Here is a 22,813-nt window from a genome sequence, read left to right as displayed (position 1 = left end):
TGGGATCTCGAGATATGAAGATGCTGAATAGCCAGACCAGAGGTGACTTGCAGGGGGCAAACACATGGTCCTGTGGTAAGAGTGGAGCATGCCTGGACTACTGCTTTGTTGCAGGAAACACCATACAGTGGATGCATTCCTTTACGATCAGGAAGCAAATGCTAAGTGACTGGAATCTACTATTATGGAAAATAAGAAAAGCACCCATAACAAAAAAACAAATAGAAGTATCATGGGGCAGAAATAGATTAAGAATTAAAAGCAATGTATTCTGAAATTTTTCGGGCAATATGACAGCTATAAATTGATAAATCCGAATGCAGTAGAATATAGATGGCTGTTGAAAGACTTCGAGGTCGAATACGATCCAAATAAGATGAAAAAGATCACAAGAAAGCACGCATATAACGAGACTCTGGTCTAAAAAGGAAAAAAATACATAGCTGACCTACAAATAAAAAAAAGGATAATGCGGAGAAATACGAATGACTAAGGAAATGTCGATAAACATAAAAATTGGCGCCGCTCCACGAGACTCCAAAGAACTCAGGCTGATGCAGAGAAAATGCTAGCAGCTGTCGACAGGAAATGCAACAAGCCTGTCGGACATAATAAATAATAGGGAGGACTGCCAATCAGTGATTGGCATAAACCAAGTCTCGGAGAAGGAATGGATGAAACATTATACAGCCCTGTTTCAGACAAATCAATTCACAGGGAAAAAAGGGTAAACCCAAAGCCACGGTCAGTTGATGGACCGTGAGGATATCTCGGGGATGATCAAAAAAGTGAGCTCCTCGAGGGCGGCCGGGCCTGTCGGCATTTCAAACCAGACTCTTAAGGCAAATTATGAAGAGTGGACCGAATTAATATTACCTCTGTTCCAACAAATAAGGAAAACCAGAACTATCCCAGCATCTTGGAAGGAAGCAATTATTGTTCTAATTTATAAAAAGGGTGATCGAGGCGACCCAAGAAACTATAGGCTGATCGCCCCATTGGACTATATTGGTAAACCATTTGCTTCAATCTTGCTACGAGATCTGATAATTTGGGCCTCAAAGGCCGGTATCTTAGATAACCGGCAAACAGCCTTTATTAGTTGGGTAGGCACATCCCTGAACTTTTTCCTGCTCAACCTACTGAAAGTAAGAGCCCTAGAGGCCAAAAGAAACATCTACCTGGGCTTTATAGATTTAGAACAGGCGTTTTACGGGATTGACCATGATAGATTGTGGGCTAATATGAAAAAGTGGGATTGCCCGAAGATCTGCTAGAAGCCATCCAAACGCTGTATATGAACACCACTATTCAGGTCCAAACAATAACTATGGGCACGGTAACGGAAAAAATACAGACATTTCAAGGGATTAAGTAGTATTTCGCATTGGCACGCTTTCCATTTGTCCTACATATGGCTGATGATGACCGAGAAAAAAAGTATGGTAAGTGCCTTCGCCACAAAGATTGATAGGACCGAGGTGCCATGGGTACTATACGCTAATGACGTAGTATTTGTTGATCAGACTGCCATACGTCTTCAGCACCGAATAACTTAATTCAAAAAATATTTAGCGGAAAACAGTATGAAGATCAACATTAAAAAAAATCAATGATACTGATAATGAAATCAGGATGTGGAAAGAGGGGGGGGGGACAGATTACAGCTGAACTACTGATATTCAAAGGTTGGAAGTGGTTGAAACGACAATATACCTAGGAGTGAGGAGAAATAACAGCAACGAAGCAGGTCAATATACCCTGACCCGTGAGAAACTAGTGACATTAACACATCAGGGGCAAGTACCAAATCAAAAGGCATGGGAAATACTCCTAGACCCCGATCCTAACCTTTTACAAGCAAAAAGTTGGTAGTGGTGCTATCCTATGGCTCTGAAGCCCTTGCGGCACTTCGATGGGAAACATGGGGCCTCTGTGAGGCGTATTTCTGGTGTAGGATTCTGAAATTGTCAAATTCCCTTTGTCGTCGTCAGCAAACGGCATGAACTAAGGCTGCAATCACTCGCCTCCAAAGTAATGCGGAAAACACTCTCCCTTTTCTGGAAATGTATACTTGATCGAACTCCTGTGCCATTTGAAATCTTAGCGCACCCTGGGCCAGTAAAGAGATATAAAACCCTTCAATCCTGGAAGATGAAATGTAAAAACTTTCATGAGAACCAAAACATCACGGAAGAAGTTTTTAAATACAATCCAAATAAGGCGAAACAGGAACAGGACTGGGATGAAAGGCAGGAAATTAAAAGGGAAAAAGACTTATGGAACCGAAAACCTTGAATGACCTTCCTCCTTACTTGAAGAAATTTCCATTGTGCCACTACAGGGATCTGTTAATGCGATGCATCTTAAATATCTGGCACTGAAGAGAGTGCCAACTAAGGAGAAAACAGATTTCGGAGAAGGAAGCCTATTGCAGATTTTGCAAAATCCAGGACTCGCTGGAGACGATCAGGCAGGTGATGCCAAATTGCACCTCATTGAATGTAAAAGATTGAAGATCATGGGGGCCTAGGTGATATGGCACCTTCCTGAGATGGAGGAAGAATACTTGGAGAGGCTACTGACAGCGGATAACGTGGGGCAGACCATTGACGCACTTAAATTTGTGGAATCATTGAATATGGGGTCGGCGGTGGGAGGTAGCCCCGGAATGGACTAAACGATTAGGTATTGAGAACTGATATTACTAATGAACTATACAAAAGATGGACATTAGCCATTAGTAAATGAAAGTAAACAAATAAGGAATAGAAATAGGAATGAATCTGGAAATGTTAATGGTTGAAAAATGTGATTAACCAATAAAACATTTTAAAACAAATGTAAAAACCGCTATTGAAAAGCTAAGAATGGTGGACCGTGTCTAAGGCAGAGGAGAGATCAAGTAGGTTGAGGACAGCTGGAGAGTTAGAGTCCAGAGCAGGTGTTCATAAGAGCAGTTTCCATGCCTTTGGATGCTCATGGAGACCACCAACAAGTTCAGTGTGTGAGGTAAGTTGTATAAGGGCCAGCTTCGCCAGCAGTTTCCCAAGAAAGGGAGTGACAGAAGTAGGGTGGTTGTTGGCTGGAGAGGTAGGGTCTGCTGAAAGTTTTTGAGGAGTAGGCGCACAAGGGAGTGCTTGAGGTAGGAGGGAGAACAATCCCATCGCAAAAGAGTGGTTGCAGAGATCAGCGGGTGCGTGGACAAGGGAGCCAATGTTGTCCTTGATGGATCTGGAGGAGCAAGGGGAACCTGTGGAAGTGCATAGTGCTTTTAATCTAATTTCAAACCTAAATTTGTCACTATGGTCAGGCATCAAAATTAAAACCCAAATACAAACATTCAAAATTGTAATATGCGCACCAATGCTCGGAAAATATTGCATTGCACTGTGAAGGAAAATCTGTGCAGTTGTCTAAAATACACATAACATGGATACTCAACCTACAAGTTAAATGCCTAGAAAAACATAGAACTATACCACAACAAAGCAATCACATAACAGAGAACAGGGATGAAAACAATAAAATCAAGAGTAAACCATCCATCTAATATATTGTATTCATGGTAGCATGCAGCAACATAATGATATATGCTAAAAAGGCGATGAATAGCCCAATATTGTGTACAATACTCTTATGCAAAGATTATGGGTCAGACTGTGTGCAAATATGGATGTAAATAATTTTCATACAGTGTCAGTATTGTGCAAAAATGCATGTAATCAATACAGTGCCTCCATTATGTGCAAAATTGCAAGTAACCAAAGATAAGTGTCATGTGCATCATATGTTCAGCTGTGCCAATTCAGTATATATATTACATCCATAATTGAAGCGTCACTCTGTTCCCGATTCATCCCCTTTTTATCTGCAATATACTATTAAGTTAGTCTGCGTTATCCCAAAAGTGGGAATTAAGGCTAAATCATGGTATACCTTTAAAGCACAAGCAAAAAAAACGAGAAAAGAAAAGAGGGACAAAGGAAAGAGGGAGAGAAGGTGAAAGGAAAAGGGAGAAATGTCAAAAAATCTAAATGTATATACAAAATTGTGGAAAAAAAAAAAAGGGAAAGTATGAACGGGAGTCCACAATTAGATTGTTACAATGTCCTCCTATACGAGGTACAATTCATAGGAAATTCCACAATTATCAAGGCCTCCAAATGTATAGAGAACACACCAGTTCTTCATAATGTATTAAATGCCATCAAAGGTATACAGTTCATTAGTGAGACCCTTGGGGCTCTATGTCTCAAATGTTTTACCCCACTTCTTGTTGACAATTCAATACTATGAACTCCACAAACAATTGAAAACCAACTTTCCACCATGTTTCTCTTGAAAAGGCTTCACCATGCAGTATGCATGGTCATTCTTTCTGGCCCTGATGTGTTGGAGGATGTGAATATTTAGTGTACATATAGTGCTTCCATTGTTCCAATTCACACAGGGACATATTAAACTAAACCGCAAATTGTAGGTTACACATTAGCTTAGAGGCAATCTTAACTTTTGTGACCCAAGATTGAATGGGTATACGAGGTAGCGTTCTGTGAACATTTGCAAGCCTTGCATTTCATACATTTGTAGAGCCCTATTCCAGATCCCACTAGCCAATTGTTCCCGTCATTCTTAGCATCACTCTATATGAAACTAGCATCTCTCTCATGGATGTAGATCTGAGATAGCTAACGCTAGCACGTTTGCCTAAATCAGGTGCAATTTTTATCCAACATGGATATGCCAATGTCTTTGACACTCGGCAGATTATCAAACCCAAAATTACATCTAGTTTGTTTCCTCCTTTTTGGGATGTTTTATAGAGTAAACTGTCCACTAGTATCTCTCATACTTTGAGGTACGCTCTTTCAATAACCTTTTTATGATAGAAGCTAAATTCAATAAATGTCTTCTTAGATTAATAGATGCACCATATGGGATGCTCTAGATTAGGCTATTAAGATGGCAGCTAGTAGCATGCAAGGGGGTATTTGACCCCGTTATTTTCCTGTGCAGATATGTGCTCAAACATCAGTTGATGTAACATTGTCCAAAAATACAATGGTGTCTGATATGAGACTTAGTAAAGCAGAAATTGTATAGGTTGTCATTTAGAATCTTCACACGGCCACTCAAATTATAAATAAATCAATGAATCTCAGCCAAAGCACCACCTTCTCCGAAATCTGATATCCTTTGACCAGACTTGCTCCCACCAAACCATAGTCAGGTTGGCATAGGGGAGCAAAGGTAGTGCCCATGGCTGTGCCCTGTAATCACCTGAAAGAAAATGCCAAACTAAAACATTAGTCAGGCAGAGCTCGATCATGCCCAAAATCTTTGTGTGTGGCTAAGATAATTCAGAGAGTGCAAATTAAGAAAGTGTTTGAGAGACTCGTTACCAAGTGTATGTCCAGTGGACGTATAGAGAGAAACCATGTCCAACGTAGCCATCATAGATTCAGGTTCCCACAGAAGTTAATCTATTTTCATTAAAAAATCCTTTGTGTCCTTCAGATACAATGGTAAGCTAGAAGTAAAAGGGTGTAGTGTTCCGTCTATATACTTGGGACATTCTCCAAAAGTGCCCCTATAAGAGTTACAATAGGTCTCCCAGGCGTCTTCTTAATGTTCTTATGAACTTTTGGTAGGAACTAGATTGTTGGCATCACTATTATCGGAGACAGAAACTTCTTATCTTCATCCAAGAAAAGCCTCTGTCAGCCAACATTGTTACGCTCACCTGGTATCCACAGGGATGCCACCCATCCAGGTTACTCGCTGTTATGCTTCTCAGCTTTGCCCTGATGTGGTGTGCGGGGAAGGTTCTGCCTGAAAATACAGGAGGACTGTGTTCAAGACTGACCAACTGGGGTAAATATCCTCCCTCCACCCCTGTATGATTTCAGACCCTCCGGCGCCCTCTCCTCACATTGTGGTAGAATTAGGCGCGCTCTCCGTCCTGCAGTCTTTGCAAGGGCGCGTTGTCTTTCATGGGTGAGTGCAGTCCAGTTACTTCACTGACGCTGGCCCGTTTGATATTGTTCAGGTAGGTCTTATTGCTGTTCTTTAGTTTTGTTGCTATACTGCATGCCTTTGTTTAAAATTTCTTTTTTTCTCCCTTAGGTATGCAGAGCTTCAGCGCGGCGAACTGGCTTGGTTGAGCCCCGCTGGTAAATGATGGCGCATTAAGAGCGCAATGATGAGGTAAGTAAGCGCTATGCGCAGCGCTGCAAAGTCTTGCCTTTGCTAACTTGCGTTTTCCTTCCTTCTAGGTCGCAGTGTTCTTCAGCGCAAGTGGAATTTCCGGAGTGGTGCCAGCCCGAGAGGCTACCATCCAGGTAAGCCTTTTGAGCAGTTTGTAATTTGTAAATGTCTCTACTGCTTTCAGCCTCCATCTCTTTCAGGTCGTTCTGTCCGGGAGGCGTGCAGATTCGAGGAAGCTGTTCTCAGTAGCTGCAAGTGTTTAAAGATGAAGACTGCAGGTAAGATGCTGCTGCTAATGATGTTCATTTTGTCTCCTTGCAGGTTCTGCTTCTCCGAGGTTTGAGGGAATAGCTGACACGGTGAGCGTCACGTTGCAAGCTGCAAAGTAACGCGAAGCGTGTTGTCTTGCTTGGGTGTGGTTTAAATGGCCAACAAAATAGTCCAGGTAAAGTAGTCCCTAGGCTAATACACCCAAAACACTAGACCGCATAGCTTGGTTCTTAGGAACCAAGTTATGTGGATGCCTCCATGTTGGCCGACAATACAATAAAGTAGTTCCCAAGCACATTGTTTTTCATGGTGCATGAGCCTGGTGCCATAGGCGCCAGGACTCGTCCCTTGAGGGCTTTTGAAGAGGATGCGAGGCTCTAGAGGCAGGAGTGCAGGGATGAGTAGTGGCTAAAAAGCTTACTTAAATTATCCCCACACAACCACTAAACCAGCAGTGATCTAAACAGGCAGCGCCTTTTTGGGAATATGGGCATACTATATTTTCAGGAGGCATGTGGCACAGGATTTTGCGTTGGATATATCTGGGTCCAAATGAGATTCATAGAAGAGGTTAGGAGGTGCAGACAATTTTGTTACACAACGTGAAGAAGGCCTTGGAAATGGCACAAAGAAGTTTTCCCTTTCTATATCAGGGTGCTTTATAGACTAGAGTGCTTGGCGCTTCCTATTGACAGCGGGTGCCAGGCAGAGCCGGCACTAGGTGTGTGCACCATGAGTGGCTGCACTTGGCCCCGCGCCAATGATGGCGTTGACTCCCTCTTGCAGGCTGCAGCGTGGGCTGTGTGCTCAAGAGTGCCCAAGCTTGCTGCACTGCACTCTGGGCACACGCTGTAGCCTGCATGATGACGGGGAAGCTTAAAGCAGCTGTTCTCACTCAAGGTTTGGCTCCCTTTTGTTTCTTCTGGTGTCAACCTCCTGCTGCAACGCTGGAGACAAAAACGCCCTCCCTCCTCCCAGCAGCCCAATAGGCACTGCGGGACTCATAAGTACTGCTGATCACTATTTCTTAAAGCAGAGTGTTTAAAGTGGGTGAAATGTACTATTGATGACTTTAAGAGACAATTGTTGTGTTAAGAACTGCAAAGTGGCTGTTAGGCAAGAATTGAAGTAGTAACACTGGGGGACTAGCCAACCCTTGTCCTCTTGGTATTAGGTAGCTTACCTATTGGTATAAGTATGTACTACATAAATTGTTATCATGACAGAGCAGCAAGACATCTCAAGAGGGGTACATTTGAGTTGTGGAGCTGTAGCAATGAACTCCACCAATACAAGTATCCAAATAACACTTGAACTCTAGGTTTCTAGTTAAAAATATTTAACCGTTGTTTTTGAATAAGCATTCTTTAAAAAGAGCAATGTGCAACAATAAAAACACTTCAAAATACTTTGAGAATCAATACAAAGCAAGTAGATAATCTTTAGAGGTGCTTCATACACACTTCCTACACCATGAGGTTACTTCACTAACTAGCACAGTAATGGCATTTACATACTCTTTTGTACTTTGTAAATTCTGAGGTTGGTAGAAAGGAAAGGTTAGAGGAAGGAAAAAGGTTAACAGGTTCTCAGAGCATGTGAGCACTTTAAATCTTCCAAAGAAGTCTAGATAAAAAAACCTTTCCCAGCAAGATTAAATTTAAAAAAAGACAAATCACCTATGAGGGACAGAAGAATCCAAATCAGTCTGCATGGGAGCCAGGACAGCCAAAGTCAATTGGAGTAAAGTCTATGGAGCTGAGGCACTTACATAGAAAGGTCACTGTACACTTGTGAAAGTTAGAGCTGAGATCAACTCTAGAAAAGCAGCTACTGCAAGTCTCAACTGAGATGAGCAAGCTACAGACAATGAGGTAGGTACCCCAAAGCAAGAACTGTACTTTGGTTATACGAAGAGAGTCTAGCTGGCTCCCGTCTGGTTGCAGTGATGCAGATCCTATGTGAGGGACCGGAAGGGGTGGGGGTCTGTACTTCCGCTCTATATTTGGTAGAGGAGAGGCACAGAGGACCCCTGCCAAGATTCTCAATATTGGTAGATGGTCGAGCAATCAAGGCCTAGCTTCTCGGGACGGTGATGCGGGCTGATTATTAAGTACAGTGTAGTCCCCAAGCACCCACAAAGGAATGTCCGCACACTGCATCAGTTAAAACAGTCTTTTAATTAATATTCAGGGTTATATACAATATCACGATAACGCACTGTGTACTCGGTTATCTATAATGGAAAATATATACAGTTCTATGTGGTACAACAATTACTATTAGATCTCTTTAAAGTGCATCAACTGTAAAGTTAAAGGGCACACCAATCAAGTTGTAAAGTAAACCAACAGTAGAGAAAAGAGGAAAGCAGTTGATAAGAACAATGGGCAGAAATACTGCTCACTACCATTAAACACAGCTCTGTGTGGAGATCCCCCCACCCCACCTGGGCAACCTGTAGGATAAAGATACAAGCCCAGTCCATATATTGTTCACAAGAGACTTCCCAATAATTCTGCAACCCCAAAGTACCTGGCGTAGCATTCTTCGTCGGGGAATAGACGGCCCTTCAAGTGTCCTCCCTTTAAGGCAGGAGTCACGGGTCGTCGAACGTCTGTCCGAAGGGGAACAGGGTGAGCTACGGTGGTGAAGTGGCAGCTTCATTCCTAGCGGTGCTCGTTGATGGCGGGTGGGGGGATGGGGGGGGCGTAAACGTCCTGCAAGGAAGAGGCGTGCAGGGCACCTCGGTGTCGATAGTTCTGGACTGCAAAGAGTTTGAAGAACTGGTCCAGCAAGGGCGTCAAGTCGTCGGCGTCTGGTCTTTGGGTGGCAGAAAAGCCACCGGCGGATGTTCCTCAGTGCGTCGACAGTCAGGCCTTCTCTAGAAGGAAGAGACGGCACGATGCGGACGAGAGCATCCTTGGATTTGAAAGTTCTTAGGCAAACGGGAGCACGGCGGCTCCCGTCGGCGACAGTGGCGGAACAGTCTGGGTGCTTCTCTTTGGGATTCCGCAGCAGTCCCAGTCTCGGGTCGGCAGCCTGTTGAAGGTCTGTCTACCAGTGAGCTTTGGCAAAGATATGCTGGTGCACGATGGTCCCTTGTAGTTCGGGAAGAGGGCACCTTACCAGGTCCTCTCTGGGTCAGTCCTTGGCAGCACAGCAGCTTTCAGATTGGGAAGGAGAACAACTGCAATTCTTCTGGTCCAGCAGGGCTTCAAGGTCAGCTTCAGTTACTCGTAGTGGACTTCAGCTTCTGAACACGATTCCTAGCAGTGAGAGGTCCCCAGATATACTGTTGATCTCCCATTCATTCCGCTGGGTCATACTCAGGCATCCAATCACGGCGAAGGGCATTCATGCAGGCAGGCAGCCAATCAGGCACACAGTGCATTCAGGCCATTCACTTCTCTCCAGGCACTCACAACAAGTTGTGTATTGGGACAAGTACCCAGCCATTCAACACTCCCCACTGCATTCATACTGGTTTTGGGCAGGGCTGTCTCAGTCATTGTGTCAAACACCAGATACTAGACACCCACAACACAGAATGCGTATTTGTCACAGACTCCATTCACCCAGGTCCCACCCACAGGCATATCCACAACATACGGTCGTTGGGAAGGTTCCAGTCAGTTTAGTCAGCACTTCCCCACACTACCATATATGGAACTTCAACCCAACAGCCAGTCAGGTCTTCCCGGGACATTGGGAAGATCAAGGTAACAAGCGATGGAAGGCAAGAGGCCGTGGGGGCCCATCTGGTCTCCATCAGGAATCTACTGATTCCAATGACAGGGCCTGTGCATCCAAAATGGAGGACGCTCATGGCACCAGTCAATTCAGAATGGAGCAGCCACCAGCCCGTACCCTGATCTGTGGGCCACACACACAGGTGCCAAAAAACACACACTAGGGGCACAGGGTTGTACCCCTATCCATGGGTGCCATAAGGGTATCCCATGTGTCTGTTCACCAAAACCAAAAGAGCTGCACCGCCAGGAGTCCCACATGAACATCTTCACTGAAAACATGACAGAAAACATGATAAAACGCAGTAAAGGACAGGATACGGAGGCTCTGTCCCTCCGATGCATATCCAGCTTCACACTGTGTTCCTGGGCCTCAGTCATGTGGATAAGAGGGAGGACGTCTGGCGACTCCTGCGGCAGTAATTCGATGGTTGGCGCAGCTACAGGCTCTTTGCGGATCAGCTGCTCTTTGAGGTTTCAGCGCTCAGTAAACAGCACCACGGATCTTGGACACCGCTTGGGCTTCCTTCACTCCTACACTCTGGTGAGGGAACTCGAGCTTGGGTCATCCTGCTTCGGGAGGTTCCTGCACTAGACTATGGCTTTCTCGACCCCTGGCACTCGGTTCCTGCAACAGCAAAGAAGTGCAGCCAGTCAGGGAAGGTCTTCCAGAAAAGTTGGTCCCACTAACCCAAGGGAAGAAGTCGTTTTTTTCCAGAGCTTCTCTTGTCGAAGAGAAAAAGGAGTTTCAGCACAGCAGCAAGGCTTCGCTGGGCCAGGAGGATCCAGCAAGCTTTGTTTATGGTTTCTTCGTCGGGTTGTTCTTCCCAGTGGTAGATTGTCTTCAGTCAAAGAAACCTCACCTTTTAAGGCAGGGTTCTCCCATTCATGCAAAGCCTGGCAGTCACTCACACAGCAGGGTGGCTGTCCTGCCAATCAGGACTGGGTGCATTCAAGTTTCCCTGAAGACAAAGGACAGGGTGGTTTCGGGCACCTCCCTCACTTCCTGCCCTTGCAGACACATTGGAGCCAGAGGCGGGATTCAGTACAAAAGCCCGCCAAAGGCAAAATTAACAAAGTGCTCAAACCTGGTTTGGCGCACAGAGTAAAACCCAAGAAAGTCCTCACAAACAAGAAATGGCAAAAAAAAACGAACAAAAGTTATTTTGACACACTGGTCGCCCACAGGAGCTATACTGCAGCTGAGGATTCAGCCTGCAGTAGAAAAGCACAATGATAGGAAAATTACACCACGATTAAACCACGGCCACCAGCCAATTAAAGTAGTGAGGGTAACATAAGGGGCTACTAAGTACCCCCCAGCACTCCAAATAAGATGCTGTGTGCTAGTCAATTTCACTTTATGAAAAAAGGGAGCGCATCGGAAGCGGCCTCTTTGCAGAGTTTGGTAGTGCTACTCACGTGAGGTGCGGCTTGATGCAAGGTCCTTTTCTCTGATTTCCGGACCAGGATGCGGGCTGTGCAACGCTCGGGGCTGAGGTAGTGCGCGAGCGAAGCCGCCAGCTGATCCCGACACGGACCGTGTGAACCATGTGCGGGGTGCTGTGTTCCAGAGTGGAGCAGCGAGCAGTAGAGGCTCAGACTGTGAGGTAAAGTGGCTGTCTGTCGACTCTCCCCCTGCTAAGGGCTATACGTGCTATCTTGCGGCCCGATCTGCAGAGGGAGTGGCCTGGAGTGGCTCGGAGTAGTGACGGCCGTTAAAGAGCCTAAGAGTAGCTACCCTGCCGGCTCCTGATGTGCGAGTAAGGCTAGCTGCGGCTAAGCTGAGCGAGGCAGCCCTACCGAAGTTGAGAGGGCATTGGAAGCAAGCCATTAGCCGCGGGCCTCCAAGGTTTTTGGGGTAGGTGACGGCAGGTGGGCTGTGCTGTAGGCAAGGAGCCATCAGCAAACCTGGTTGCCTATCTGTGAGGGTGCATTGGATGAGATATCTGTGCACTCTCGCTACGAGCACAGGAGGTGTCTCTGTGGTATCTGAAGATGATGTCAGTTCCCCTGTAACTACCCTTTTTCTGATATAGAAGGGCCTGTGGCAGGGGTGGCTAGCCTGTTAGCAACATATTTGGGCTCATTGGGCGCATTTGTAGCTATTGCCGCCCATGCCTTTTCTTCTCCTTAAGCATCAAAACAGTTTGACGCTGAATCCTGACGATCGGGGGCAGCATCTGCTCCCGATTTAAAATACTGATCTTTCAGGAGACTGCGGGGATCTATTCCCTTTGATCTTGAAATCTGATCAATCTAGTTTTGTTGTCCTGAAAACAGCATACATAGCCCAGAGTGGATGGCACCTTCTAAAAAACCCTCAACTTCCAAATACAACCTAAGGAAAAAAACAGGAGTCAGCCATGGGGCCTATAATGGAAGAAACTAAAAGTAAGAGGAATAAAGCCAAGAAGGAAATTCCTGTAGATCAAGGAAAGATTACGGGTTTCTTCCCTTTAAATGTGCCAGCGGAAATTAATTCCACAGCCCTTGAGATACCTATGGAACCAGCGACTAACATCTCTAATTTGGGCAGCTCACTGAATTTTGAAGATATTGACAATAATTCTTTATTGGATTTGTGTCTGAATATCCAGAGAGGCATGACCCCTCAGACAGTGGTCCCTTCTGAAAATAGGAATCTCTCAATGTTGGAGAGCCATGCCAAAGATCATGGTAAACCGTCCCACCAAGTTGGGTCATTGGTGAGATTATCAGCCTCACCTAATCTAATTATTGACACCACATCAGTCACTGAAACAGAGAAAGCCACAGTAATTTTCCGGTTGTGCTGGAAATTGTTGAATTACAAGCATCTGTGGCATCTTTACAATTTGCATTAAAAATACTGCTGCAGATGTCTGGGCGCATCTTGGCAAACACAGATGCATTGATCAGTGACTATGCGCAAAGACAGAATCTGGCAGAGGAGGTGGAAGTCAACTTATCTGAAGCCATCTCAATAGCAAATGAGATACATGAACAACAAACTCCAGTTCCAATTACAGTTACATCGGAACATTCAGAGATACCACCTTCACATAAGCAGCGCAAGCAACGCAAGATGGCCAAGCAAGTATCCTGTGGTGCCAGATCTAGTAGCCATGGGTCCTCACCATCGGTGATGGGGAAGCCTATTCACCACTCCAAAAAAGCAAAAAAAAGAGCTGCCCGCACAAAGAAACGGAAGGATCTAGGTAATGGCCGACTAACGAGCTGGTTGATTGCTGAGAATGCAGAAGCCCCGGATGGGGTAGATGAACTTGAAAATTTAACGATTGAGTCTTTACTCGAAGATGACATCATTCCAGCGAATATTCCAAAAACAGCGAGCGACCATGGTAGTCCACATAATTCTGCATTCTCTATATTAGACTCTATAAAAGAGAATGATGCTGTCTGGGGAAACCGTACCTGTATTATCAAAAATGTATATCAATCTGATAAATGCGCCTGGCTCTCTCGTTCCGAATTTCTGAAGAGACTGTTCTCTGTTCCTCAATTAAGAGTTTTGCAATCTGAGGACTTCCAATTTTTAGAGCCCCTGTCAGGATCATATCCCAAGGGGTCAGCCATGCACTGCAAATTTATATCTACTGCCCAACTATTAAGGACCTATAAAAAAGAACTGACAATGGTGGATATTGAGATAGATGCTGAACTGAAGTGTAACTAGCCATGTGGTCCAGAACCGGAAATTGTGACAGATGGCTCTGCCGTCGCTTGCCTTAATTTGACAACTGGAAAGAAGGTGGACATGACAGAGGTGCAGTTTGTACTGAAATGGCTGACGGAGGCTTTGCCCAAGGTCTCAGCTAGCCATTGAAAATTATTGTTGGCTTCATGGAACTGCAGGGGCTTTGCCCATCTCCTAAATGGAGATGGGCCGATTGCTCAATTATCTCCGTACAATTGTATTTGCCTACAAGAAGCTCTGGCGATTAACTCTTTATTTTTGGACGGTTACAAGGGTCATCAGGTATTAGCTAAAAGAGGAGAAAGGGGACGGCCCTATGGAGGGCTATGGATTGGGGTATCTAATTGGTTTTGGTCAAGGAGGATTGACGTGAATCAAGATGAACAAATTCTAGCAGTTGAGATAGTACATAAAGACAAGGAGATTTCTGGTAAACTGCTAGTCGTTTGTCTGTATAATCCTCCGGGGCAGCATTTAGAGAGTCCTTACAGGAAGCATTGCATGAGCTACTGGCCAGCTGGCTAACCATTGAAGGGAATGTTGATGTCTGTGTGGTGGGAGATTTTAACACCCATATGCTAGGGGGTGAACAGAGAACGGCTAATCCAAAATTATATCCTAAATGTGTAATGGAGCATCAGAAAGTAGAGGGTGAAGGATTATATTGGGTATACTTTTTTCGTAATTGGGACCTTGAGATGCTAAATGGTCGCACCAAAAGGGAGCATCCGGGCAGACATACTTGGAAGAATGGATCAGCGGTCAGTACCTTGGATTATATTTTTGTCTCTCCAAGCATGCTGCTCCTGGTTGAAGACATGATAGTAATCTCAAATAACTGGAGCGATCATGCAATTCTGGCATGTTCGTTTGACATCTTAGAAGCTCATTCAATTTTGTACGGTAGGGGATCTAAAAGTTAACCATGCAGGGACCTGTATCCGCTGGTCGGATAGGAATGTGCTACGAGCAGATGAAACGCTCTATAAAAACTGTTACCCTAATCTAGAAGAATTTTAAAAAGATGTCCATCGATGAAGTAGAGAATTGGATTCACCAGTTCTCGGATAAACATGCTTCAACTTCTGCTGGAGTCATGATCAGTGAACAAGCAAAATGCCCTACCTATGACAGATATATCCGAGATGCTAAAAGAATATTGAGGGCGAATTTAAGACGGGCCAAGAAAACCAGTATAACCTGGGAGATATATAATTCAATTTCCAAGAAATTAAAGAATAAACATAGGGCAGATATCAAGGCAAAAAGAAACTTTGATAGAAATAGATCCTGGCAAAGGTTAGTGCAGACTATTTGCTCTCGGAAAACTAGTAGCATATGGACACTCCTCAATGAAGCTAGGGGGAATAAGTCACAGCAGCTGGCTAACCCCACATCTAGTGCAGAGTGGTCCAGGTTTCTGGAGAAGCGTAATGTAGAACTTAAATGCGAGGAGATGACCGTGATGGGTAAAACACCATCCGATCCCACCATAGACATCTCCCACGATTCCATCTCGTCTACGATCAAATTACTGAAATCCTCCAGAGCACCTGGTCCAAATGGGTTGGCCAATATCGTAATAAAGAGTAATCCGGAGTTTGTCTGTACTAATGAACATCTTGTTTACGAAAATTTTGAGTGCAGGAAAAATCCTGAGCTCTTGGCAATCGGCCATCTTAATACCTATATTTAAAAAGGGAAACAGAATGGATCCTAATAATTATAGACTACTTTCTATGTTAGACATCACAAGCAAAATATTTGCCTCACTTCTATTGAAAAAACTCCAGCAATGGGTTGATCAGGCCAACATACTGTGTAAGTTTCAATGCGGTTTTATAAAAGGGTACTCTACTACCCACAACCTTTTGGTTATGGATTATATGCGTAGTAGGGCCCTACAAAGTGGGCAACCTCCCCTTTATGCACTCTATGTAGATTTTAAAGCAGCATTCGATTCCATCCCCCGAGAAAAACTTTGGTTGAAGCTTCAAAAACTAGGATGCCCAGAAGATCTGCTGTATTACCTTAGGCTGTTACACCAGAACACTAGATTAAGGTGAAATTAAAATTAGATCGGGAAGGTCACATGTCGGAGGAAGTATTACAGAATAGAGGGGTTAAACAGGGATGCGTGACTGCCCCACTTGTATACAATTTATATGTACATGACATCCCTTCGAAAATAGTTACGGCAAAAAATTGCCCTCCCAGTATAGGTAAATCCCCCTGTTTGGTTCTTGCATATGCAGATGATTTTGTTATATTCGATCATACTATTAGTGGGCTAAGTCAATCGGCTATAGCCCTCTGGGAATATTCTGTACATAATGGGCTCACTATTAATGCTGAGAAAACACAAGTGATGAGATATACAAGTAAAAGATCTGCACGTGTCTTACTTCGCATTGATAGTGTTGAAATCTCATATGCCCCGGTATATAAATATCTCAGGATAGAGCTTGAACCCAAAGGTGATTATTCCACATGCAAACGGAAAACAAGAGCAGCACAAATTACTGCCCTCTTTAAAAGCTTTACAACTAAACAGGGAGGTTTTACCCTATGGGGAACCCGTCATCTTTATATCCAGGTTTTTTCCCCTATGATGGTGTATGGTCTTGAATCTTTGATTAAAATGGATTTAAATTGGCTACAACTTAGCGGGAAAATTTTGGAAAAAGATTTTGGGACTTCCGGCATGCATCCCCATGTCCCTGCTAAGACTCCTCGAGCTGGGGCTTATATCGTTAGAAGCGCAGGTATTGAAGAAGAGAGTGGGGCTTTATTTAAAAATGGTGAACGGCATCGGAAATGCCCTATTAACGTCATTTTCTCTGAAAAGTAATAGAGAGTACCATTAGTGAATTTAAAAATCAAATGGAACAGCTGCTTAAGGACATCTGCTGGAGAGACATCGAGAAGGGCTCTATACTGAAGCTATGCTGTCTCTTATGGGGAGACGGGTAGACCTTTGGGACTGGCTTGAAAATTATGAACATTTACGCAAGTTAAAAAGGTATAGTTTTGTGCAAAATAGGCTATACTTATTTAAGAAACCATAGAAATATCTGTTATGCCCGTCCCTCAGGCTTAGGAGATTCATACTTCTACTAAGAGTTGAATATCTTCCCATAAAGAGGACTACAGGGTTATAGATAAGATACCCAAAGAACAACGCTATTGCCGTCTTTGTAAGAACCAGGAATTTCTCGAGACAGCGAAGCATGTGCTTACGGAATGTTTGGCAATGATAGACGATATAACAAGGAAAGCATGTACATAATTGGGAAACCATAGGGAATATGCTCTTCTGGAATCATTGTGTCAACACCAATAGCATGTGCTTGTTAACTGCACTCTATACTATCTGGTTAAGGGTGGAAGTCAAGCTGGGTATATCTATATAAGGACTGCTAGGAGTTGGCTAGGTTCTGCCTCAATATGGAAATCGTGTTATTGTTAAGAAAGCTATAATGTTTATGATTATGAGGTAAGAATGATTAGTATGTTTGGTTTAAATTGATGATAAATTTGAGAGAATGAATGATTTATTTTTTAATATAATAATATTGTATTGTTTGTATCCAGATTTTTTATTGTATATACTGTAATGTTATTTACTGTACGGTTTTATTGACAAGATTAATGTGTAAAGTTTATTATTTAAACTATGTCACATTAAAGTTATTATTATTAATGAAAAATCTAAAGGATTTCTCTGTGAGACTGCACTGAAGGTGCTTTGTGTCACCATACAAAAAGTAGATGCCTATGGAGTTGGTCAGACGCCAAAAACAAAGGAAACACATAATTCAAATCAGGTCGAAATACATGAGAATGAGAAAAAGGTCTCGGTCACTCCCGGGTTGAAATTAAACAGTCAAATGTCCAGCAAAAGAGCTGGGGGTCTCTAAAGTTGAAGGGAATTAGCACAGAAATGTGAATTCTCCCCAACAGCTGCATTTCTATTTTGAAATCCCTTGCAAAGCAAAGCAAAGGCTGCCTAAAACATGTGCCTTCCTTCCTCCAGCACAATTAAACCTATCACACAAAACCGCTTTAGCCATTTGCCTTATTTCACAGGTTTACATTTACCAAGCCAAAAAGTGTAAGTAGAACGTAAAGTGTTCCTCACGTTATATATAGAGCATGCAAATGATCCATGAATATTTACCAAGGACATGGAGGGGTGGGCTATTTTCTCTGTTGCTGGCCCTGTACTTCTTTTCAGGGCACTAGTCAATACATGTGGGTGGTCAGCGTCTACCCACATTTTTCGACGTGTAGATGTAACCCTGTTTCTGCAAGTGTTCAGCTATTACGATTTCACACCAGGTTGCCATGTTTCCAATGCAGACGCTCACCCACAAGAGCACATAAAAGTGCCATTAAAGCGCACGTCTCATGTTTGCATTTTGTTTTCTTTGGAATAATTTGGGTTTACAAGGTGGGCACCTTTTATACTTTGACAGTGTAGTTACTGGAAATTCTCTCAGATATATATTCTTTTTTTTACCATGTTTTCTCTGCTGACTGCATACGTAGTAGTCATTATCGTGTTATGTCACTTCCTGTGATGTTACTAAATGCAAATCCTGGGGCCGGCCCTAATGCCAGGGATCCGTTTCCCACTGTATTGCATTCTTAACCAAAAAAAAAAAAGTGATGGCTAGTAGGTTTAATCGGAACCACTTGCACTGCTCTGGGCAACATTCCACACCACCGTTTGTTTGCCCATCTGCACCATAGCAAAAGGCGTCAAGCCAGCCATATGCATATCAGTCAGGTACTGTCACCAATGGGAGCAGCCCAGCCCGCACTGCTAGGCCAGGTCCCCTCTGCACAGAAACACAAGCAACCACATGTTTCGGCCTTGTTGGGCCTCATCAGTGAGTTGCAGCTTGGTTCCCTAGGGCCACATGAACAAGGATCCCACGTCTGGGCATACCCTCTCCCACATAAGGAGACAAACTATTACCAAAAAAGTGATGGGTGGAAGGTTATGAATTCATCTAAACCACTGACACTGCTCTGGGCAACCCTCCACTACATTCTTAAGGCACACAACGAACCCAAAATTGGAGGCTGGCTTCGTTTTACCTTAGTGTAAATCCCAGCCAAACATTACACATGGTCTTCTGCCCTGCCATGGAGACAGAAATTTGTGGATTCCAAGTCCACATAAGAACTGGATATTTGCGTTTAATAGTGTTGACGTTTCTATACAGCAGGTAACCCGTGCATGGAGACTTTGTTTTCTATCATTAGCACTCGAAACAAACCAAATTAAGGGTCATCCATCCACAATCTGAAAAACACAGTTCTTGAGTCTCATGCGGGTGGCACTCCTAGAACAGTGCCTCACCAAACCCTTTGACACCTCCGTTATGATATGGCATTTATAACGCACCTATACACAAGTGTTTCAAGGCACGACTTCTTAAAATGTATATATTTAGGACCCCGCCCAACAGGCTTGAAAAGTCTCTGGATTTCAAGGCTCTTCGGGGGAAGAGCATGGAGTCTGCGGGATTTCCGGAAGTACCAGCATCTCCATCAACAACTCTGATTGGCTACCCCCAGACTGCTAGTGGGGCAATCACATGGGTGTGTGGGCGGAGACACAACATACCAAGGAAACCCCACGCACAATTGTCCCTAGGCGCATTACAAATTAACAATAAAATAAAAATATGCACAAAATAAGACAGCATCTGGGTACACACACGTACGCTAGGAATGTAAAGAAACGGAGAATAAACACTTCTGAAAGGAGAGGACAATAAATCAGTGACTTATGGCCTATACAAAATAAATACTGCAAATGGATAAAGTAGGCAACGGTCTCGTGCTATGCTTTTGAAGTAGAGCGGTAGTGCTACCTTGATCGACTTTGTAGGCACGGGGTTAATTTGTAGGCACCGAGTTAACTATACTTTAACGTTACCACACCTACACCAAGTGTTCCTAGGTACCTTTAACTGGTTTTAAGGTTATTACACAACCATTTGGCCAACAAATGTATATTTTGTCAGGGAAAAACAGCAACATTTTAGGTGAAAGGTAGTGATAAATTCTCCACCATAAAAAAAAAAACACTCACCACAAAGGCAATTTATAATAACAGTGCTTTCAGGTTACAACTCAAAAAAGGCACACCTTGACTCTAGCTCTGCTACCATGGCAACAGAACACCGCCCTGCCTCAAAGAGCCCGACGAAACCGGTTCTTAACTGATAAAAAGCCGGTATGGTTGAAAGGGGTGGGTGGCTTTAACCAGAATGCAAAGAACTCTTTCACGGCTAGCCACGAAACCGAAAAGCTACCAGCCCAGCACACTGCCTAGCGGATACGCCGCTCCTTTTCCCGTTGCAAAACACCAACGAGCGTTAACTTTTAGCCTTTAGAAGTGGAAAGTGCAAGAAAAAAAAAAACTCATCGCCTTTCTGGGTTATAGAAACAGTTAACAAAACCTTGGCAGCCACTCAAACCTCAGGAATCTAACATTGCCAAATAAGGGACGGCAATTCCCAGTGACTCAACTTCAGCCACAGCCCAAGCCCCGCCGTCCGCGGACAACTTTCTCAATAGGGAGGGCAAAATCAGACGCAGGCTGTTTCGCTCTCGTGCCTCGTTAACAAAACGTGAAGCAATATAGGTCAGTTTGACCGGCAACCACGACCCCCGCACCCTGTTTCTAAGACAAACTCTCGAAAACGTTAATAGAAAGAAGAAAAGTGCCACACCCAGCTCATGTCCGCAAAACTCTGGACACGGGCGAGCGTGCCAGCCCATATCACAGCAAACATATTCGTGCCTTGAAACACTTGTGCGTAGGCGCGTTATAAATGCCATATCATATCAAATCAAATGTACTGACTGCCCCCGGGCAGCTAAATCCACATCCTCAAAGCAAAAAAGGTAAACGTGCACTTACCACTTGCCTTTGCAAGATACAAGTTAGTGAGTGACTTGGAGCTGGGCACGGAGAGAGCTTTGCTGCCGGCTTGTGATTTTTATAAAGTGGATGAGAAACCACACCTAGAAACTAAAGTCTGCTCTCTGCGCCTCCGCGATTGGCTGCCCGAGGTTAATAGCTAACCCAGCCCACGACGGAGGCAGTCTGGAATGCGTGCGCTCCTCCAGCGCGAGGCGGGCTGTAGATTCTGGCAAATTCCTCCGACTGAACTTTATTCAAACGTATTCGTTAACACTTCGTAAAACCCTACACGTTTGGACGTATAACCTCAAGACTTCTTGCATGCTGTTCCCGATTATGTCACCTCCTGTTTGAAGTCCTAACATATTAAAGGAAGTGCTGGTAAAGTCAATAAGCTTTAGCTGTCGGATATGTAGCGCAACCTCAAATGCTTCAATAAACTTCCTAGAACAACTAAAGGACTACGATAAAGTTCGTACAACATCAAATGATCCTATAAATATAAAACCGCGACCGAAGAACAACAATAAAGTTCGTATATTTGCAAATGAAAACACTAATTTAAGCACACAATACAAAACGGGCATGCACTTCAAACACTTTTGTAATGGCTTGGTCGCCCCCAGTGGGGCGAGTATGCCCAGCCGCGTGCCCCGTGCCTGCTGGCCCCAGATACCCAAGCTACTCCTCACTGATGAGGCAGAAACAAGTCTGGGGATGCTTGTGGTCTTTTGCAGAAGGGATGTGACAACGCAGTTCGAGCTGGACTGCCCCTATTGGGGTGGTACCAGGTGTGATTTGCATATTGTTTTTGCTCTTTTCTAATGGCTTGGCAGGCAAAGAATGATGGTCTGGAGGGTTGCCCAGAGAAATGACAGAGGTTAAGACTAATTCAAAACCGTCCAGCCATCACCTCTTTTATTTTGCTTAGTCACCCCGTTGTGAGACGGGTATGACCAGATGTGGGTCCTGTGCCAGCTGGGCGTAGAGACCTAAGCTACTCCTCACTGATGAGGCCGCAACATGTCTGGGGATGCTTGTGGTCTGATGCAGAAGGGATGTGACAAAGCAGTATGGGCTGCTTTTGGGGTTGGGACCAAGCCTGATTTGCATATGGTGTTCCCCCTTTAATAATGGCTTGGCAGGTGAAGAACAATGGTGTGGGGGTTTGCCCAAAGCAGTGCCAGAGGTGAAGATTTGTTCTAAACTTTCCAGCCGTCATCTCATTGGTTTTGAACACTAACACTCTTCTGTCAAGCATAGACATCAGGGGCTCTTTTAATTAAATTGGCAGCAGAGACGACCAATCACCACTTTGCATTTATTTAGGGTGAGCAAAAATTACTTACAAAGTTTACAGTACCCGGGAGCATAGACAGTGCAAGGGTAAAATGACTTTATATAAAAGCATCATATGATTGAATGACATGGGTAACAATGGGACAAACAATACTATGGACAGGAAATGGAGGCCATTTTTAACACTGAGAATCTGAGAGCATTATTGACATATTTACAAATTACATAGGCACTCATTTAAAACATGAGCCCAAATTGCCCACAGGGAGCTGCTTATGTTGGCACTTACATGCAAACAGGTCCCCTCTGGGCAATATTCGTCATTTGCTCTGCAGAGTGCAAAAGAGAAGTGTAAAGAAGTGTAAAGAGATGGTGGAAGCGTCTTTACACCTCTCCAGTGCAAAAGGATTAAACGCTGCCTGCCTTGTATTCATGGCAGGCATCGTTCCTATGTAATCTGCCTGACAAAATCTTTGGTTTTGAAGGCAAAGGGTAGTCTGCCCTCGCCCTCCACCTTCAAAAACAATGCCAATTCCCAGAGCATGAATGGGGAAATCCAGCCAGGTGTCAAACCTTTAGACCTGTCTTTTGCAATTTCATTTATTCTCAGGGGACTTCCAAAATGAGCCCCACAAA

The 22,813-nt window shown here is 44.1% G+C and overlaps 1 protein-coding gene across 5 annotated transcripts in view; it reads right to left on the bottom strand.

Moving 5' to 3' along the window:
• The window catches only part of LOC138510289 (annexin A1-like), a 314,660-nt gene extending 293,557 nt beyond the window's left edge, over positions 1-21,103 (bottom strand). For 2 of the 5 annotated variants that reach the window (XM_069625821.1, XM_069625819.1), the window contains exon 1: positions 20,876-20,958. The gene's annotated coding sequence lies outside the window, so the exon portion shown is untranslated. Of the gene's footprint in view, positions 1-20,875 lie in introns of all 5 variants that reach the window. The other 3 variants (XM_069625817.1, XM_069625818.1, XM_069625820.1) reach the window with 3 other exon arrangements.
• Positions 21,104-22,813: the final 1,710 nt, after the last annotated feature.

This window comes from Ambystoma mexicanum, chromosome 6p (assembly GCF_040938575.1).
Source record: "Ambystoma mexicanum isolate Mex_15411 chromosome 6p, UKY_AmexF1_1, whole genome shotgun sequence".
Lineage (NCBI taxonomy): Eukaryota > Metazoa > Chordata > Amphibia > Caudata > Ambystomatidae > Ambystoma > Ambystoma mexicanum.
Note: the sequence above shows the minus strand (reverse complement) of the source record. Positions and strands in the feature narration are given on the sequence as shown.